Below are 16,265 nucleotides of genomic sequence, written 5' to 3' on the forward strand. Positions count from 1 at the left end.
GATCAAGGATTTCCTGAGCTTTTGTGTCAGAAGAAATGGCAGCTACTGCTGGTTAGGGTGGGTAGCAGTAGAAGACCACACACTCTTCTAAAGTATCTCTGACTTTTAGCAGTGAGGAGGAAAAACAGTGAAAACTAAAATGGAGTGTTACTGGACTTTGAGAGGGATATAGATTTGAGTAATAGATGCTCATTTTTATTTTTTTTAAGCGATATATATTTTCAAATCTCACCAAGATACAACGGAGCAGAGGAAGAAAATCAAACAGGCTGTTAACAGGTTCTTTGTGTAGATAGCACATATTACCCAGTGGCCAGAGAGAGTATTTTCAGCATTTATTGATGAGAGAGCCATTTAGCATCATATTCAGAATAAGAAGAAAGGTTCAGAATTGAAAACATTTGTGGACATGCAGTAATGAAAGTAAATACTCAGAGACTTCTCATGGTGAAATTCACTGCTTCTTGAAGTGCAGCATATTTAGTTGTACACAGAACAGGAGGAGCAGGGCTTTAAAACTGAGCTTTTCCCAAAGACTTTTATCTCTGGGTATGTGCATAGTGAAGGAGCCTCTCTCACTTCTTCCCCTTTGTTCCAACAACTCCATCAAAATAGTTTAATGCAAGCCCAGGCAGTCAGTGTTTGGCCTTTTGGATACACCTGTGCATGGCTGCTAAAGGAGTAGAGCAGATGGGGCAGATGGGAAACAAAAATCAAGGCTGCTACAGCTTTTTTTTTTTTTTGGTGTATCCTGTGTTAAAGTCAGCTTTGTATCATTCTAGCCATCAGAAGGACCTTTGATGGATTAAAAATGAGTGTCTTCCAAAAGTTTTAAAAATGGATGCCCAGGTAAATCTGGTGTTATATACAAGGCTTTATTATTAAAGACAGAAGAATTGTTATTCCTATTAAATCAACCTTCTGGCAGGTACAGATAGATGAAAACTCAGACCTCAGAGAGAATTGGCAATAAGCCTTGGGAATTGTGCCTATTTAAGATAGGCCTCATTAAGCGATGTTTCAAAGGTAAGGGGATGATAGTAAATGCACCTCTTTGCAATGCTATTACAGATGTTATTGCTCAAGGACGAAGGCAGCATGCAATAAATCTTCGCAATGATGCTTTCAGATGGTGAAGGTCATTTTAAGTATAATAACGTATAATACTTTTCTACAAATAACTTCAGACCATGGAGGGCTGCATAGTGAAGATTCTGCTGAAAATATATTTTCATAGCTCCAGATCAGTAATCCTGTGGGTAGCAATATGGTGCATGTAGAAAGGGGAAATGCAGAGCTTTAAGACATGTATGTCTTCAATAGTTGCCTCAACATCAGGTTGGGGTCAGAATCACAGCTTCCAACACAGAACAGATTTTGTTGTGTCTTTTTTTTTGCCATAGCACTAGGATAAATAAATTCCCAAGGCTGTAACTAAAAATTGATGGGCTCAAGCTTTGAGAAAATCTCAAGAATTGAATTTTAGAGTGAAAACAGTATATCAAAAACAGTCCTAGGAGTAGTGCTCAGAGAGATCGCTCTGATGTAATTATAGATATGTCCACAGCAAAACCAGACTTTTCATGGAGCGAGGTCACTTCTACAGTAGCTCTGTGGGTCCTAAACTAAGTGGAAACAATGTTCCTTGCTTGCAATCTAGTTAGCAAACAGAACTGAGAGATTGGCTCTGCCCTTTATAAAGATAGCCTGTATACTTGTAGCATAGCAGTGGGACTTGTTTCTTATAAGATCAGGGCAAGAAGGGGTCTGGAAGTAGGCTGTGCTCTTCTTCAGCCTTGCTGGTGGAAGTATTCTCTCTCCTTGCAGAATGTTAGTCAAGAGCCTGTGCTCATCCATACATCTCAGCCAGAGTAAGAAGTAGTAGTCAGTTATCTCTCAGAATGATAGCCTTCATCTGGCTGTGAACTGCATTAAAGATAGATCCTGCTATCACCTGGTAAGGACATTCTCTAGGTGATGTAGTCATAGTGTTTTGGTAGCAGTTCTGTGAAGACTGTTTTAAATCAGTGTACCATACTAACAGGCTGTGTGACCTGCCTTCAGGTTTGGCTGGTGTTTGAGCAGAGCCTGTTTATGTGTAGAACAGACTAAAGGTGGTCCTTATCTCTTAGTTCCTTATTTAAATAACTTTGAACTGTGTAAAATATGTTTTGGAATTCTACCATGTGCAAATAATGGCATAAGGTGATGGACAAAAGGAAGCTGAACTCTTACATCTCCTTGCTGTGTCAGACTAGTCAACCCTACTCATCATGTAATGCAAGGAATGTGTAGCATGGAAAATGCAATTTAAAATTTATGGGTAAGCCTGTTAATTAATATTAGTATTTTGATGGCCTGAAGGGGCTACTATGGCAACATTAGACATTATTTTATCTAACATAGCTCAGATAACTTCTCTGTGTCTTTCTGGTTCTTTTAAGCTATTTACCCAAAGTCATACTAATTGAGATCAGCATGTCTCCATCTCCTTAGTTTCAGTTGCAGTGTTTTATACAAAACCTTTTTTCCGCCCTGAAGAAATCCAAACCTCCACTGCTCAGTACATAAGGATTTTATGTATGATTTTTGTATCAATACTGCATAGACACTGTAAATACATGATTTAGAATTGCACATTTCAACACTTTTTTTATAAGTGTTTTTAAGGATTTATAAAAATGTTTAATGATGGCCTGTATTCTCTTGAAAATGCTGCTTCTTATCTTTACAGACAAAGGAAATAGTTAAATGGATTTTGGCAGCAGGTCCACAAAAGCTAGCCAGCAGATGAGGACAAATGTAAGGAGGTGATGATGGCTAAAGCAGGGAGGTAGTAAAGAAGGAAATATCCAGGACATAAGAGACTTGGGTGGGACTGTCATGTGTGTTATTAAAGGCAAGATGGGCAGGTGCTAATGGAGTGAAAGAAAAAAACAACTTGGTTTAAGTGTTTAGTACAAGCAAATGTCAGAGATGTAAGATGTGAGGTAAATCAGAAGTCTGACATAGCAGGGCTTTTCCTTTCTGCACTGAGGAGATGGGCCTTTGGTGGGCTGGCCTCCTCTTATGGCCATGGGAGTGGACAGGGCATGGTATTATTTAGGATCACTCAGCTTCTGTTGTCATTCTGTGCTTCTTGTGAATGTGCAGATGAGCTTTTATCATACAATATAAGAGTTGGTTTTTATAATCTAAATACTAAATATTGCTCGGAGATGTAAGAAGGACAGCATTAAGTATGTGATGGAACAATAGGTTTTTGGTAAGGAAGGAGATTCAGATAGTCAGTTTTTAAAGAGTAATACGATTTTAGGAAACCCTCAGAATAGGATAGTAAAGTACTTGTTGTGGGACTCATAGGTTCCACTAAGAGTTATGAATTAACCAGAAGACTCTTAAGAACCATAATAAATTGGTCTGTAACATATATAACTCCTGAATCACAGTTCAGTGCCATTTTGGTAGCACTGAAAGTTCAGGTTGTTGTAATACTTAGCAATATCTATGCATTATTTATTTAATGAAATTAAATAATCCCTTATTGCAGAATAAGGAGGCGAATTTGATTATTGATATGGAAGAACACTAGTGAAATTGCTGTGGAATGGGAATAATGATGCCATTTATTTATTTATTTATTTATTTATTTTCAAATCACTTTATTTTCAGAAATAAATTCATTTTAGAAATAAAGCAAAGGGAGAGCATTGACTATATATACATACATATATAGATATATTTGTATGCTTTCTCATATTTGTTAATTTTTGGAACAGTTAAAAGCTACAGAATTCAAAATCTTGCATACTCTGCTCCTTTTCAGATAAGAAAATGGTCTGAATTTGGTCCTGTGTGAAGTGTGAGCTTATAATTCCTTCTGTAAAACCTACTTCTGGTATTTTCTTGCCTGAAATACCAGTTCTATAAATCTTAACGTTTAGTTGTCTCTACCTGCTTACATGTCTGAATGCCTGAGCAGCCTTTATGGATCATTTTCAGGACTGCATGACCCATTCCATCCTTCAAGCTCCTGTCCTGTACTCTTTCAAATCCTCTGTTTCTCGTTTCTTTGTGGCACTTTAAGAAGTTCTAAGGAAGAGTACACTTAATCTACCATGGGGAAATCTTGTGCTCAGTGGAACTACTGATCAAATTGCTATAATTCCCTTTCCAATGGGAATACTCTTTATTTAATACTAGTAATAGTAAGGTAGAAATGGTAAGGTAGCTTAAATAAATTTATATCATTTTATTCCTAATAATTCTTTCATATTAAAAAACATCAAATGTTCCTTGGCTGGAAACAGCTGTCCAAGCACAGTTTAATCCCCATATTTTGTGATTATGGGATCCTTGTTGCACCAACAGTTCAGACCTGACTGCACTGTTGGTCAGAGGAACACGCAACTCTGCACTCCTGAAGATCAGAATTGTGATTCTACTATTTCCTTTGCATCCTCCTCTCTGGATCCTGAACTCCAGCATCTCATGGTCACTGCAATCAGTGCAGCCCTCTGCCTTCACATCCTTGACCTGTTCTTGGTTTGTTAGCATGAGGTTCAGTAGACTGCCTGTCTTCACTGAATCCTTGAACACTTCCATAAAATCCTTATGAATTTACTCTTGAAATCTAGGTTTACAGTTACAGATATATATGCACATAAATATATTATAAATTATATATATTACAAAGCATATATAATGTATTATAAAGGTATAAATGTATAATATATATTGTGTATTATACAATGTATAACATTACTAATTATTTTTATTTAGGAAAAATTACCTGCATAGAAAGATTTAAAACAAGCTTTTATAAGGAATACTGAATAAGCTTTTGTAAGTGCCATAGTTTGAGTATAATCTAATAAGAGTGATTTTAAAGTGAAGTCAGTAGAATTTTATTTACCTACATTAGTCTTTGTGTGTGTGTGGGATTCCAATAAGTATTCACACTTCTACGTGGATGTTTTGTTAATGACCCATTATGCTCAACATGCTGCTGTAATCAACAGGGGACTTTTCAGCTGACCAAATCTTGGTGTGTGGTGTGAAATGAGCTCTCTCTAGATTCTGTGGATAAAATCTCCATTGATTATAATGGGGGCTTAGTCAAAGTGCGCATATAGATAGCTATGTATGAGACTCTTAATCTGAATCTGAATTTCCCTTAGTGAGGCCTAAGACTGCCTAAAGAACTGCAGGTTGAAATTGTGGGCTATTTCTAAATTGTACAGGGGTATTTTTATGCATGGGAGCAGGTGTGCTAGATGGTTATCCACATTGTTGCTGGAGTTTTGCCCCTCAACAGAACATTTTGCTCTGGTGCTGCATTGAGATAGATAGGAGAAATTTCTATGTCAGGTTTACTGTCCTCTTTTGCTTTAGCATTAAATCTTATGACGTACGGGATCCTCTTTTCCTTTTTTTCTGAGACACATTCTATGGCTATTGTTTACCTTGAAGAAAGCTTGTTTTATGAACCTCAGGTTTACGTCTGTAAAGCTCAGTGTGCCTAATTTATGAGGATATACAGAGGAGCATGTCTTAAATAAGCATTACCAGAAAGCAATGCAGAAAACAATGATCATTTTCCTTCCTTTATAGTGCTCCTTTCTTGTCTGGATCTTGTGGTGCAGAGAACAAAACAATACACCTGTGAACAATACAGTGTGAACTGCATCTACTTGTGTCTCTAAAATTTCTCAACTTAGATGAAGCAAAATAGGATGCCATAAAGGTAATTTCAGATATGAATCTCAGTTTTTTTGAATCTTAGGTATGGCGGTATGGTAGCTTAATCTCAGTGCAACTGTCTTCAGCTCTCGGGAAACCCAGTGGTAAGCTTCTACGGTAGGAAAACTGGAAATATTTGAATCTTGGCTACTGAAGCAATGTAGACAGAAGAAGATAAAAGATTTGATATAATCAGACAATTAACTTACTCTGGGGCAGCTCCCTTTGTGTCACTGAGCAAGTTAGTCTTTGTTGACACCTCTTTTAGTGGGATTTATTCAGAGTCTTAGCCTTCTCTTTTGAAATGCACCGGTGAAGTTAAAAGGGGGCAAAAAGCCCCAAAAGTACAAGAAGTAAGCAATTCAGTCAGTTATTCATACATCTTTCATAGAGGATTTTCAATTTCCACTTCTCAGAATGGGTCTGACTTGCATAATTACTCCTCCCTCCGCTGGCCAAGATTTGTGTATCTGTTACTCTGATCTTAAGTTTATGCAACTGGAGAAAAAATATACTTATAATACTTTAAAAGCCCCATGGTGAAAGCAGCTTCATTACATAAGCTGGAAAGACCATATTAAAATTCAGTTGGCAAGTTCCCTCTGGTTATCAAAAGTATTATTTTTAGTTTTTGATGAGAGGAACTGTTACCCCTCAAGAGCAATAATTTTTTGAAAGATCCTTTTGCCAAACTTTCTTTCCACTTTTGATACTGCCATCCTGGTGTTAAATATAGGAAAAGTCATGCTGTGCTAAAAAGGAATGCTACTTTTTTGTGTTATCATGCTTCTACTTTATTGCTTTTTTGCTGCTGTTTACTCACAAGGGGTGAATAATCTGAAACAAGATGAAAGTGCTGAAACAAGTACGCTGCTGAAGCTGACAGATGACAGTGCAGTGTCAGCAGCTTGCCTGCGTCAAAGATGTACAGTTTTTCAGATGAGGCTCATTTGCAAATAAGACAGGCTTTAAGAGTAAGTTAGATTTAAATGTAAGGTGCTCTGATATTTTCATCCTACTGGATGATCCTTACAAAAGTGGATGCACTGTTCTTAAATGCTGTAAGAGTTCAGTTTTTCTGTACGAAACTCTGGATGTTTTTTGTGAGCTTAACTGAGGTTAGTGAGTTCAATCTTTCTTGTTTTCAGTCCCTTTAGATACTCCTTCAGTTTCAATACATTTAATTTAGGAGTTGTAATTTATCTTAAATGAAAACCAAAGGTATCATGCCATGAACAAAACCAACAAATACCATGAAGATCTCTATCAGTGGGATGACAGCGTACTTCAAGCTCTAAAGTTCAAAATTATGAACCTAACAGCTGCTACTTAATTCTGGAGAAATCTAAGACTGATGGAATACACAGATTTTCACCTTCAATATTGTTCAGAAACCTGTTGCTTGTACTAAGTCAGACCTCATCCTGAGAGAGGATTCTTTGGTAAGAGTATTTGCTCTCAGGAGATTTCTGGGCTGTGAGTCCTGCTGCGGAGACTGTTTATGCATTTTGTATAAAATAAGTTCCTAGAATACATTTCTTTTTAAGGGGAGGTTTTTCTCTATGATCCGATTATTAGTTTATACTCTTAGGTGCCTACTTTCCTCTTCATCTGCTGGGACTTCCAATTTTATTCTATGGATCTGAGAATCTTCACGTAAATAGAAGGCTGCTTTCCATTATTTCACATGCTTTGGTGTAATGTTGGGATTAATCCCACAGAGTAAAGGAAGAATTTGAACCTGTGTCTATTGTCATCCTGAACTGTTATCTGCTGTCTAAAATAAATACCTTCTGCTTTATTTTTAAAGACAAAGCTTATCTCTTCTTAACAGAGATCAGGAGAAGTACTGGTGGAAGGAGATACCTTTTGTTATCTCAGAGGCACTGAGAAGGGCACAGTGTCATATTCACCATTGTCTTCACCTTTTCATGTTAGTTAATTTAAGAGGTCATGTTCTTGGCAGGTTAGAATTTGGTGGATCTCACTCAGAAGAGCCTAAATCAGCTTATTTGCTGCACTGGGAACCAGGAGTCCTGGACTCTGTGTTCATGATTCAACAACTGTACCGGGTAGTCAACTTAATACCAGATAAGTCAGTCTTTTGGAGTTTTATTTACATTTGAATCTTGCCTCTAAAACAGCCTTTTGGATTTGGATAATTAGTAGAGAGAATGTTTTAAATTTAAACCTTATGATCTCTTCTTTTTAGCATTTATAGAAAAGCTCAGAACAAGTTTTCTTTTCAGGTCAAGTTGAATAAAATACATTAAATGGGAATAAAGAGAGCGAACATTTGATGTGCCCTTCAAATGCTCATATTGGGAATGTTAAGTACAAGACAGAACCGAGAATCAAAAATTCAGCACACTTCCTCATGACTTTATCTCTCTACCCTTCGGCATACAGAGGCACACTTCTCCACCATATTTACAGTGATTTATGGGAGAAAATTTTAGAGACTTAAACAAATCAGTATCCTCAACAGTTCTTGCATAATAAACCAGTGATGAAGATTACTGTGATAATTCCCTGTGAGCTTTGCACAGTAACTGATATTGTAAGGTGAATTAATCTCTCCACTGTCTTCCCAGTAAGCATTAATTGGTGTAAATAAAAGTCAACTGTTTGCCAGTTCAAGACAGTAACTGTTGTTTCCTGCTCAATTTGTCCACTATGGTGATGAATACTCAAAATGGTTCTTGAAACATTTGTGTGTAATCTTACTGCAGGAAATATGCCTTGATTCTTTTGAAATTTGTTTGGAAGACTGCCTGTTTTCTGTACTGAAGGACTACATTTTAAAGCTTGCACTTAAGTGATATAAACTGAAAGACAGAAGCAGGACTAATAGCTTAGCAAAAATATAAACAACAGAAAAGAAGACACATAATGGAAAATAAGCCGTCTAATTTCAGGATTTGGCTTCTTATACACACCAGATGCAGTCATAGGAACCCTAGTGTACTAGAAATGCTAATTCATGGCCTGAAACAGTGATTGAACACCTGGTGGGAAGGCAGAGCCAACCCAGTGGAACTCAGGGGCAATCAATGCACTTGGGAGACCAGAAGGGGTGGAGCCAGGATCCATCCCTTCCCAGATCTCATTTAAGGGTTGGCAGTGGTAGTAATAGTACTTTGCTGGAGATCTCTGCCTATGGGGAGGTCTTCCCAAGGTAAACAGCTCTTTTCTTTCATTTCTGCATCTGTGACAACTCCTTATGGGCTTGTTTTCATTTGCTGCAGCCAAATTGTTACTATTGCAGTACTTTCCATCACACTATAGTGTTATAGTGTGTTGTGCTGGATACTGAATCTTGGTTTAGGTTACTGGTTGGTGGACACTGGGAACAATTACCTTGAGTTGTAACTCAGCTCAGCTTGAGTTAATAAAGGTCATGTTATCAGCTCAGTCATGAGAAGTCAGTTTGGCCAAGGGATTTAGCTGCTCAATCACTGAATCATAAACCTTTTCAAAAATGTGTAGCTCCAGACTTCAATTATCTGTCACTTATCGTTTGTTGTTAAGTATTTTGTCTATGTAGTGTTCACTAGAATAGGATCTAATGCTTATGTTCACCTGGCTAAGTGAACAATTTCTTACTTAAAATAAAGGGAAGCAGCTTCTAGAAAGATAGAGCTTTCACTTACTCTTTTCTCCCTCTTTTCCACAAACTACCTTCTACTCTTCAGGCACTCTGTTGAAAAGTTGTGTTTAAGTCTTAAATCAAATGAGAGATGTGAGTTCAGGCCTGCCTGTGCAGGTGTTCTTGGTTTTGAGGATCTGGTAAGGATGTATGAGGGAAGAAGCACTGTGCCAGTCAACTGTGATTTATGAAGTGCCATGGATATAAGCGCCAGTCAAGAAGTCATCATAACTGTGAATTTCAATCTGGAGAGTGACATCTTCCTGAAGTGCAGGGTAAGGAAACTTCTGTTCTGAGCAGAACTGCTGATTTTGGTGCTCAAATTTCCTTTATTTTTTTCTTTTTTCCAAATGCTTGCTATAAGAATATTTCTGTATTTGAATTCAAACTAGCCTATTATCTAAAGATGAGTGTTGCCAGGTAGTATCACTGTCTAAAGAGAGTACTTTATGAAGAAGGCTGATATAATCTCCTGAGCTTCAGTTTAGATTTATGACAGAAATCATAACACTTCTTTCTGAGCTTACTTACACGAATTTGTCCTTGACATATCTTTGTTAAAATTTCAGTGTTACAACTTAGAAGGATTGTGTCTGTACACACACACAGAAGAAAGGTACTTAAGCTTCTTAACTCTTTTGTTACCTCATAAAGCAGAATTATTTTAGGATGTTTCTTCTTTTAACAATGGCTTTCCAGCTTATGGGCTGAGGAAAGAGGGAAAGAGTTGTAGCCTTGTTGCCTCACTGCTCTGATTTGAATGATGAACTTAGTGAAATGTTGCTGGAGGATGTCAGAATTTTCCTATTTGTTAGGAAATAGAGGAGAGGCTTACCTTCTCAACTTCTTTCTTTGAAGGAAGTGCAAGAGACGAATTATGAACATGTAGTAATCTTTCTTGATGTCATGTGGCATAGGATTTCAGAGGAACATGAAGATATATTATTGCATTCAGGATTCCATTAGATGGTTGTGTAGTGAATGCACACAAATATGCATAGACTCTGTTCAGTGAATTATTAAGTCTCTTTATCAAAGGCATTACAGAGTCAGCTACACAACTTAGACGTCTGAGTCATAGTTTTCAAATTTCTATAAGATAGATAATAGTACTACTTATAGCGGAATGAAAGGCTGTGTGTCCTGCATTCATGTCTTTTTAAAGTGCCGTAAAAATTTGAAATAAACATTTATTTCTGATTTTTTTTCATTCTTTCTTCCTTTTCTATTTCCTGTTTATTTATAAGTAGCCTGCAATTACTAAAAAGAAAGCATAGGAGATGATTCATTTCCAAAACAACACAATAGCTTCAAGTGAGGCTTTCACACTTGGCTGTATAATAAGCAATTGTAATTTCTCATCAATTAGTGATTGCTGGTGATTTGAGCTAGAAGATGGCATATAGAAAGATGACCATTAAATTGTCACAAAGATTCTGGATGCTAGCAGCCACTGGCAGTAGGGAAGTGAGCTTCTGTGGCAGGTTGGCACTTACAGTGAAAGAAAAAAATATCTTCTTTTTTTGTCCTGAGTTGTAAAAATAATAAGAATTATGGGAAGTATTATAATTGATTTAGAAAATGTTTTGATTTCTTTCTCCTATAAAACAGCTGAAGTGTATTAAGTTGAGATGTTTTGTGACTTCTTAAGTGTGGCTTTGGCATTTTCTTTGCCTGGAATAGTTAAGAGTGAAAAAATGCATGCATTTCTGCCTGAGGTAATGGGAGCACACATGGGGAATGCAATGAAAAGTTGCACGATAGATAATTTAAGAACAAATGAGGGAAACTAGAGCAGTTCTTAATTATTTCTCTTATTTGATGGGCTTGAAATGATATCATATTAGTATATGTGCTACCCTATTCTTGCCTGTTTTAGGTATGTTAATCTTAGTATTGCATTCAGACAGTAAAACTTTTCCTTTTGTGGATGCTTTTAGCTTTATGTAGTATAAATCAGAAAGGAAACTGTGAGTCTGATTTGATTGTGATATTGCTAGAGTAAGATAGAATTCTGCTGGAAACAGTGGAGCTGCACTGAGCAACAGGAAATAGAGGAAAGACTTGTTGTCAACAACCTTTATCTGTGAGGACATATTCTGCCTGGTACAAGCATTTACTCATACTTCAAGTTCTAGGGCAAAAATATCTTCCTTTTGCTGATGACTGTATGGAGCCACTAGGGCAAAGGGTTGTGGCAAAGCGGGACACCAGAGCTGTGGTCCCATGGACTGGGGCTGTCAAGGAGAAAGGAGGACAGCAACAGAAAGCCCTCCAATCTAGTGTGATGCATGGGGCCACATTGCCTTCTGCTGTGTTGGGGCTGTACTTGATGTATAGGTACCATACAGTGACATCAAGTGCTGCAGGAAGTTGAGATACTTTAAAAGGATCCTGTGGGCATTTTTGACACCTAAATATCAGTTGTCCTAATGTGAGAGAAAAAACTAGTTTCTAATTTTGTGCTCATTTATGATTCATTGGATCTAGATGCAAGATAACACCTTAGAATTCCAGATTAAACTTTTCCCGATTCTCTTTTATTTCATTTCATTGCTATGTGCTGCCGTTCCTCACTTCTATTTCAAGTGTTTATATGCTGTCAGATAGTGCCTAGGTTCTCTCTCTTGGAAGCTATTGCATTTTAGCGAGGAGCTGAAGCATCCATTACATCTTTTATGTGTCTCAGAAGGGTATTATAAAGTTCAATAGACATTTGAGAAATGTTCTGCAATCCTCAGATGACATGTACAGTGAAAGCTCACAAATGGTTATTACCCATTGAATGCATAATTTTTCATGAGTGTATGTCTTTCATCAAGTTACTCTTGGATGAAAGCATTCTTGTGTTTTTTTTTTGTTTTTGTTTTTTTTTTTTTTTTAAAAAAAAAAGATCACTTGAACTTGTTCAAGGCTAGTGGTTAAATACAGCTTTAGGATGTGTGATGTTTTTTACTTATTAAAGTAATTCATAATTAAAGGGAAAGTGATACATCGCTGCTCAAGACTGTGTTTATATGAAAATCTTATGAATTCTCAATTCTACAACTCCTAAGAAGCAGAAAGGAAAAAAGTCTAACAAGGCCGGAACTGTGATGCTACTGTTGTGAATATTTCATCATCATGTATGACTGTCTTTGTAGCCCATTTACTGTTTCTGAGATCAAGTAGAATAGGCACTGTAATTAGATGAACTTAGTGTTCTGATCATCGCTGTAAATTTGTCCTTTGATATGGCACATTGTGAGAAGATGGGTTGCCAAAACCTTGAAGTTTCATTAGTTCTGGAATTAATAGCTTGCACAGAAAGGCTGGAGTCAGGCTGCTTCTTTAAATAAATAAAGGCTTTATATATATGTGTGACAAAGTTGGTTTCAGAGCACCCAGTGATCTGTGCTTTCCAATAGCCCACTTGATCAGTCTTGGTGGCTTTTCTGATTGAGCTCTCAAAACACAAGCACCCAGTACAGCATTGTACCATCAGAACTGATTTAGGGTTACATCACAAGAGCAAAATTAAAGCAAAGGCATACGGTCTTTCAACTCAAATACAGGAGAGTTAATAGCAGCTGAGGATCTGGCTGTAATAAATAACTCATCAAGCTACTGAACTTGTTTTTTCCCTTCTAGATCTTGCTAGGAAAGTGTTATTTTGGGGTTTGAATATCGTAAGAGTGCAGCAATTTATGGTGTTACTTGTCTTTTTGTATTTGCTTTTATCCTAGCCCAGTCACAATGGCACTGAAGAAAATGTCCAAACCCAGCAGAATGAATTAAAAGGACAGGAAACAAAGCTAAGTGAGGAGAAATGATAGCTAGTGGCGGAGTGGGAAGTACATTGCATTGTGTGCTAGAGGAATTTCTCCCTCTGGAGGAATCTTCTGTCGCTATGTTGACTGTATCTAAGGTGGACTACACTAGACGTTGAAATCCCTAGCACAGATGCCTCCTGTTATGTGCCTGAATGTATGTAAAATGAATGCAGACTTTGATTTTTTTTTTACAATGAGAGAAATGTCCTTTTGCTCATTTTGAACTCGGTAATTGTTTGAAAAGAAATTGCTGGAGTTAGAAGAATGATTCCTAACAGTGTTGGGAATGCTGAGATTTCTTATTCCTCAAATCATCTTTCTTTTCTAGGTGTAAGGGTTATTATTATAAATATGGTAATAATCCATGAGGAACTGTCATTGGGCCTTCCCTAGCTCCCATTTGTAACTTTACTTTTTTTTTTTTTTTCCAATGTAACTAAGTATGCTATGTGGTAATGCTATTTTCTGCTGTCTGAAACAGCCTACACACTATTTATTCTTACATATTCATGAGAAATATTCTGTCAGCTGTAAATAACAGAATTGGATTGTGGTCATTTTGTATTTAGCTGTCTCCTATCTGAAACACATTAACACCAGTCTGTATTTAATGCAGTATTTCCAGATGTCAATGTCTTTTCTTCTACCAATGCATCACAATTACCAGTAGACAATGTAATTAAGGATGGAGTTACATGATTTTCAAATATATAATGTTATAATACTAGGTCTGAAGACATTTTCCGAAATTAAAATATCTTTTAATATGTAGCTTTTTTTTTTTTTTTTTTTTTTTTTTTTTTGCCAGCCTGCCATCCACTGTATGTGGGTCCTTAACAGTGACTTGCTGACCTTTAATTTGTTTTTTGATTAATCTGATGTCATCCCACTGTCAAATTTGAACTTAATTTATTGACTTTGGAAAGATGCCAGTTTTTGGATTTTCTGTTTTGTGTGTCTTTACAAGTTTGTAGCAGTTAAAAAGTAGAATAATCCAGCATTTCAAGGCAGCACTACAGGGCATTTGTATTGTAATGAATGAAACAGTGAAGAAACATTCCTTATTCACAGTTTTCAGTACCAGTTTTGAAGTGAGAAACACTGCAGATGAGAATTAGATGAGAATACCTATTTCTTTAGGTAGTTTTGGCTTTGAAAATGCTCAGACTAGACTGCTGAGGCTGGAAGACTCTTGCACCACTCAGACTGACTCTCAGGTCTCAGGCTGGAGTGTTTCAGGTGGTGTTTGTAGGATGGAGGAGTTTCCTGAGTGATGGTGCACAGCCCAACAGCCCACCCATCCAGTTCCTTTGCATGCTTTGCATAGGCAGCTAGTACTATCATTGTAAACAGTTCCTGAAGTGGAAATGTTTCTCTTGTTCATAATTTTGTGCAGTCAGAGATTTTGTTACCTTTGTTGCTAAAGCTGCACCAATTCTTTGCTTAGCATTGTCTTTTGCTACATCAAACTTGGGTGAGCTTGATGGGTGTGTGCTCTTCCATTAAGCAAACTAATGAGACAAGGTATGGAGAGGCAACGAGTTTAAGGGCTGTTGTATATAACATGTTATATACAAACATTATATATATAAATAAATAAAATGTATATATTTATATAATGTTATATATATATTATGTAACCAATATTCAGAAGGGAAGGACAAGCTCATTTTTTCTTTGCCCCTCTCTCACTGCTTCAGGAAAGCTGGTTTAGGACTGCAAGTTTTACATCACTGGGTTTCTCCTCAGGAAGAGTGTTGAACAGAAATGGCAGTGATGGATTAATTTTTAATGTTATTTGAATTGCTCCCATGTTGGAAGAAATAAAATCAAACCTCAAGATATGCTTTATGAAGGTTATGAAAGCTGTGATCTTACTACATGAATTCCTGACTTGTTTCAGCCAGAAAATTATCCATGCATTCACTTCCTATTTAAACTACATGATTCAGGTTAATTAAAATCAGGACTAGGTCTAAAAATAAGCAAGACACTTGTATTATTTATGCACTTAAAACAATATTCTACCAGGTTTAACAGTAGCAGTTATTGTCAGATAATATAGGAAATGATATCTACATGTTAACCACTAGAGCATATATAGATGAGCAGCATATATGAGCAACCATTTCAAGTGATTTATATCAGTGTAGCTTTCCTGATGCTGAAAATTAGATGACTGAGAAGCCATGAGGTGTGGGGAAAAAAAGTGAGTCATGGATTTCTATCAAGAAAAATGTCAGTAGGACTATCTTCTTTGTAAAAGGTGCAATAGACACACTTCTAGGTTATTTCGCTTTACACAGATTAAGATGACTTACTTTACATTAGAGATTTAGATTACAAAAGAATAGTCCTCTTGCAAAGTGGTGCTCCTCTAGTAATTGTGTACATGCTGAGTTTCCCACATATTCTATAAATCACCTTGAAACTTTCCCCTGATCTTAGGCAAAACGTTCTACCTTAAGAAGTTAACTGTAAATGTCTGACTTCTAAATTTAAGCAAAAATAAAGGTAAAAAACAGACTTCAGTTATATTCGCATTCACTTACAGGCGTTCATCAGTGGGTGATAAGATGTTGCTTTCTAGTGGGGCACTGATCAGTGAGCACTTTTATTTTTAGCGAGTGACAGGTGGCAAGTAATTGCATTGTAGACATATATAAATGTAACTATATGTATAGTTATCATAGGATTTTTGTTTCTATTTTCCTGTTCTGTCTTTAGTAAATAGCTTTTTGTCTCAACCCTCAAGTTCTGTTTGGTTTTTAGTTCTCTCTCTCGTCCTGCTGGGAAGGATGGAGTGAGTGAACAGCTGTGCAGTGCTTAGCTGCCTGCTGTGTTAAACCACAACAAGAGGAAAGGAACACTTTGGTAATTTACCTCTATCATTCAATCACTTAAGTAGCCTAATCATCAGTATAATTGATATCAATTTATTGCATTCAGTATGGTGAGATTCTTGTTTCAGTCCTGACTAATCTGTAGGTTTGAGTCAAACACAGGGTGGAAAGGTCAAGGGAGGAGAAGTCCAATCTCATATCTGATGAATTTGTATTATA

General features: G+C 36.8%; 1 long non-coding RNA gene across 1 annotated transcript; it reads left to right on the forward strand.

The window, feature by feature from the left end:
• Positions 1-8,892: 8,892 nt before the first annotated feature.
• On the forward strand, positions 8,893-13,218 carry LOC140249514 (uncharacterized). Its single transcript, XR_011903027.1, has 3 exons — positions 8,893-8,920; positions 9,509-9,666; positions 13,117-13,218. It is a non-coding gene; the product is annotated as an uncharacterized lncRNA (long non-coding RNA).
• Positions 13,219-16,265: the final 3,047 nt, after the last annotated feature.

Source organism: Excalfactoria chinensis, chromosome 3, assembly GCF_039878825.1.
Source record: "Excalfactoria chinensis isolate bCotChi1 chromosome 3, bCotChi1.hap2, whole genome shotgun sequence".
NCBI lineage: Eukaryota > Metazoa > Chordata > Aves > Galliformes > Phasianidae > Excalfactoria > Excalfactoria chinensis.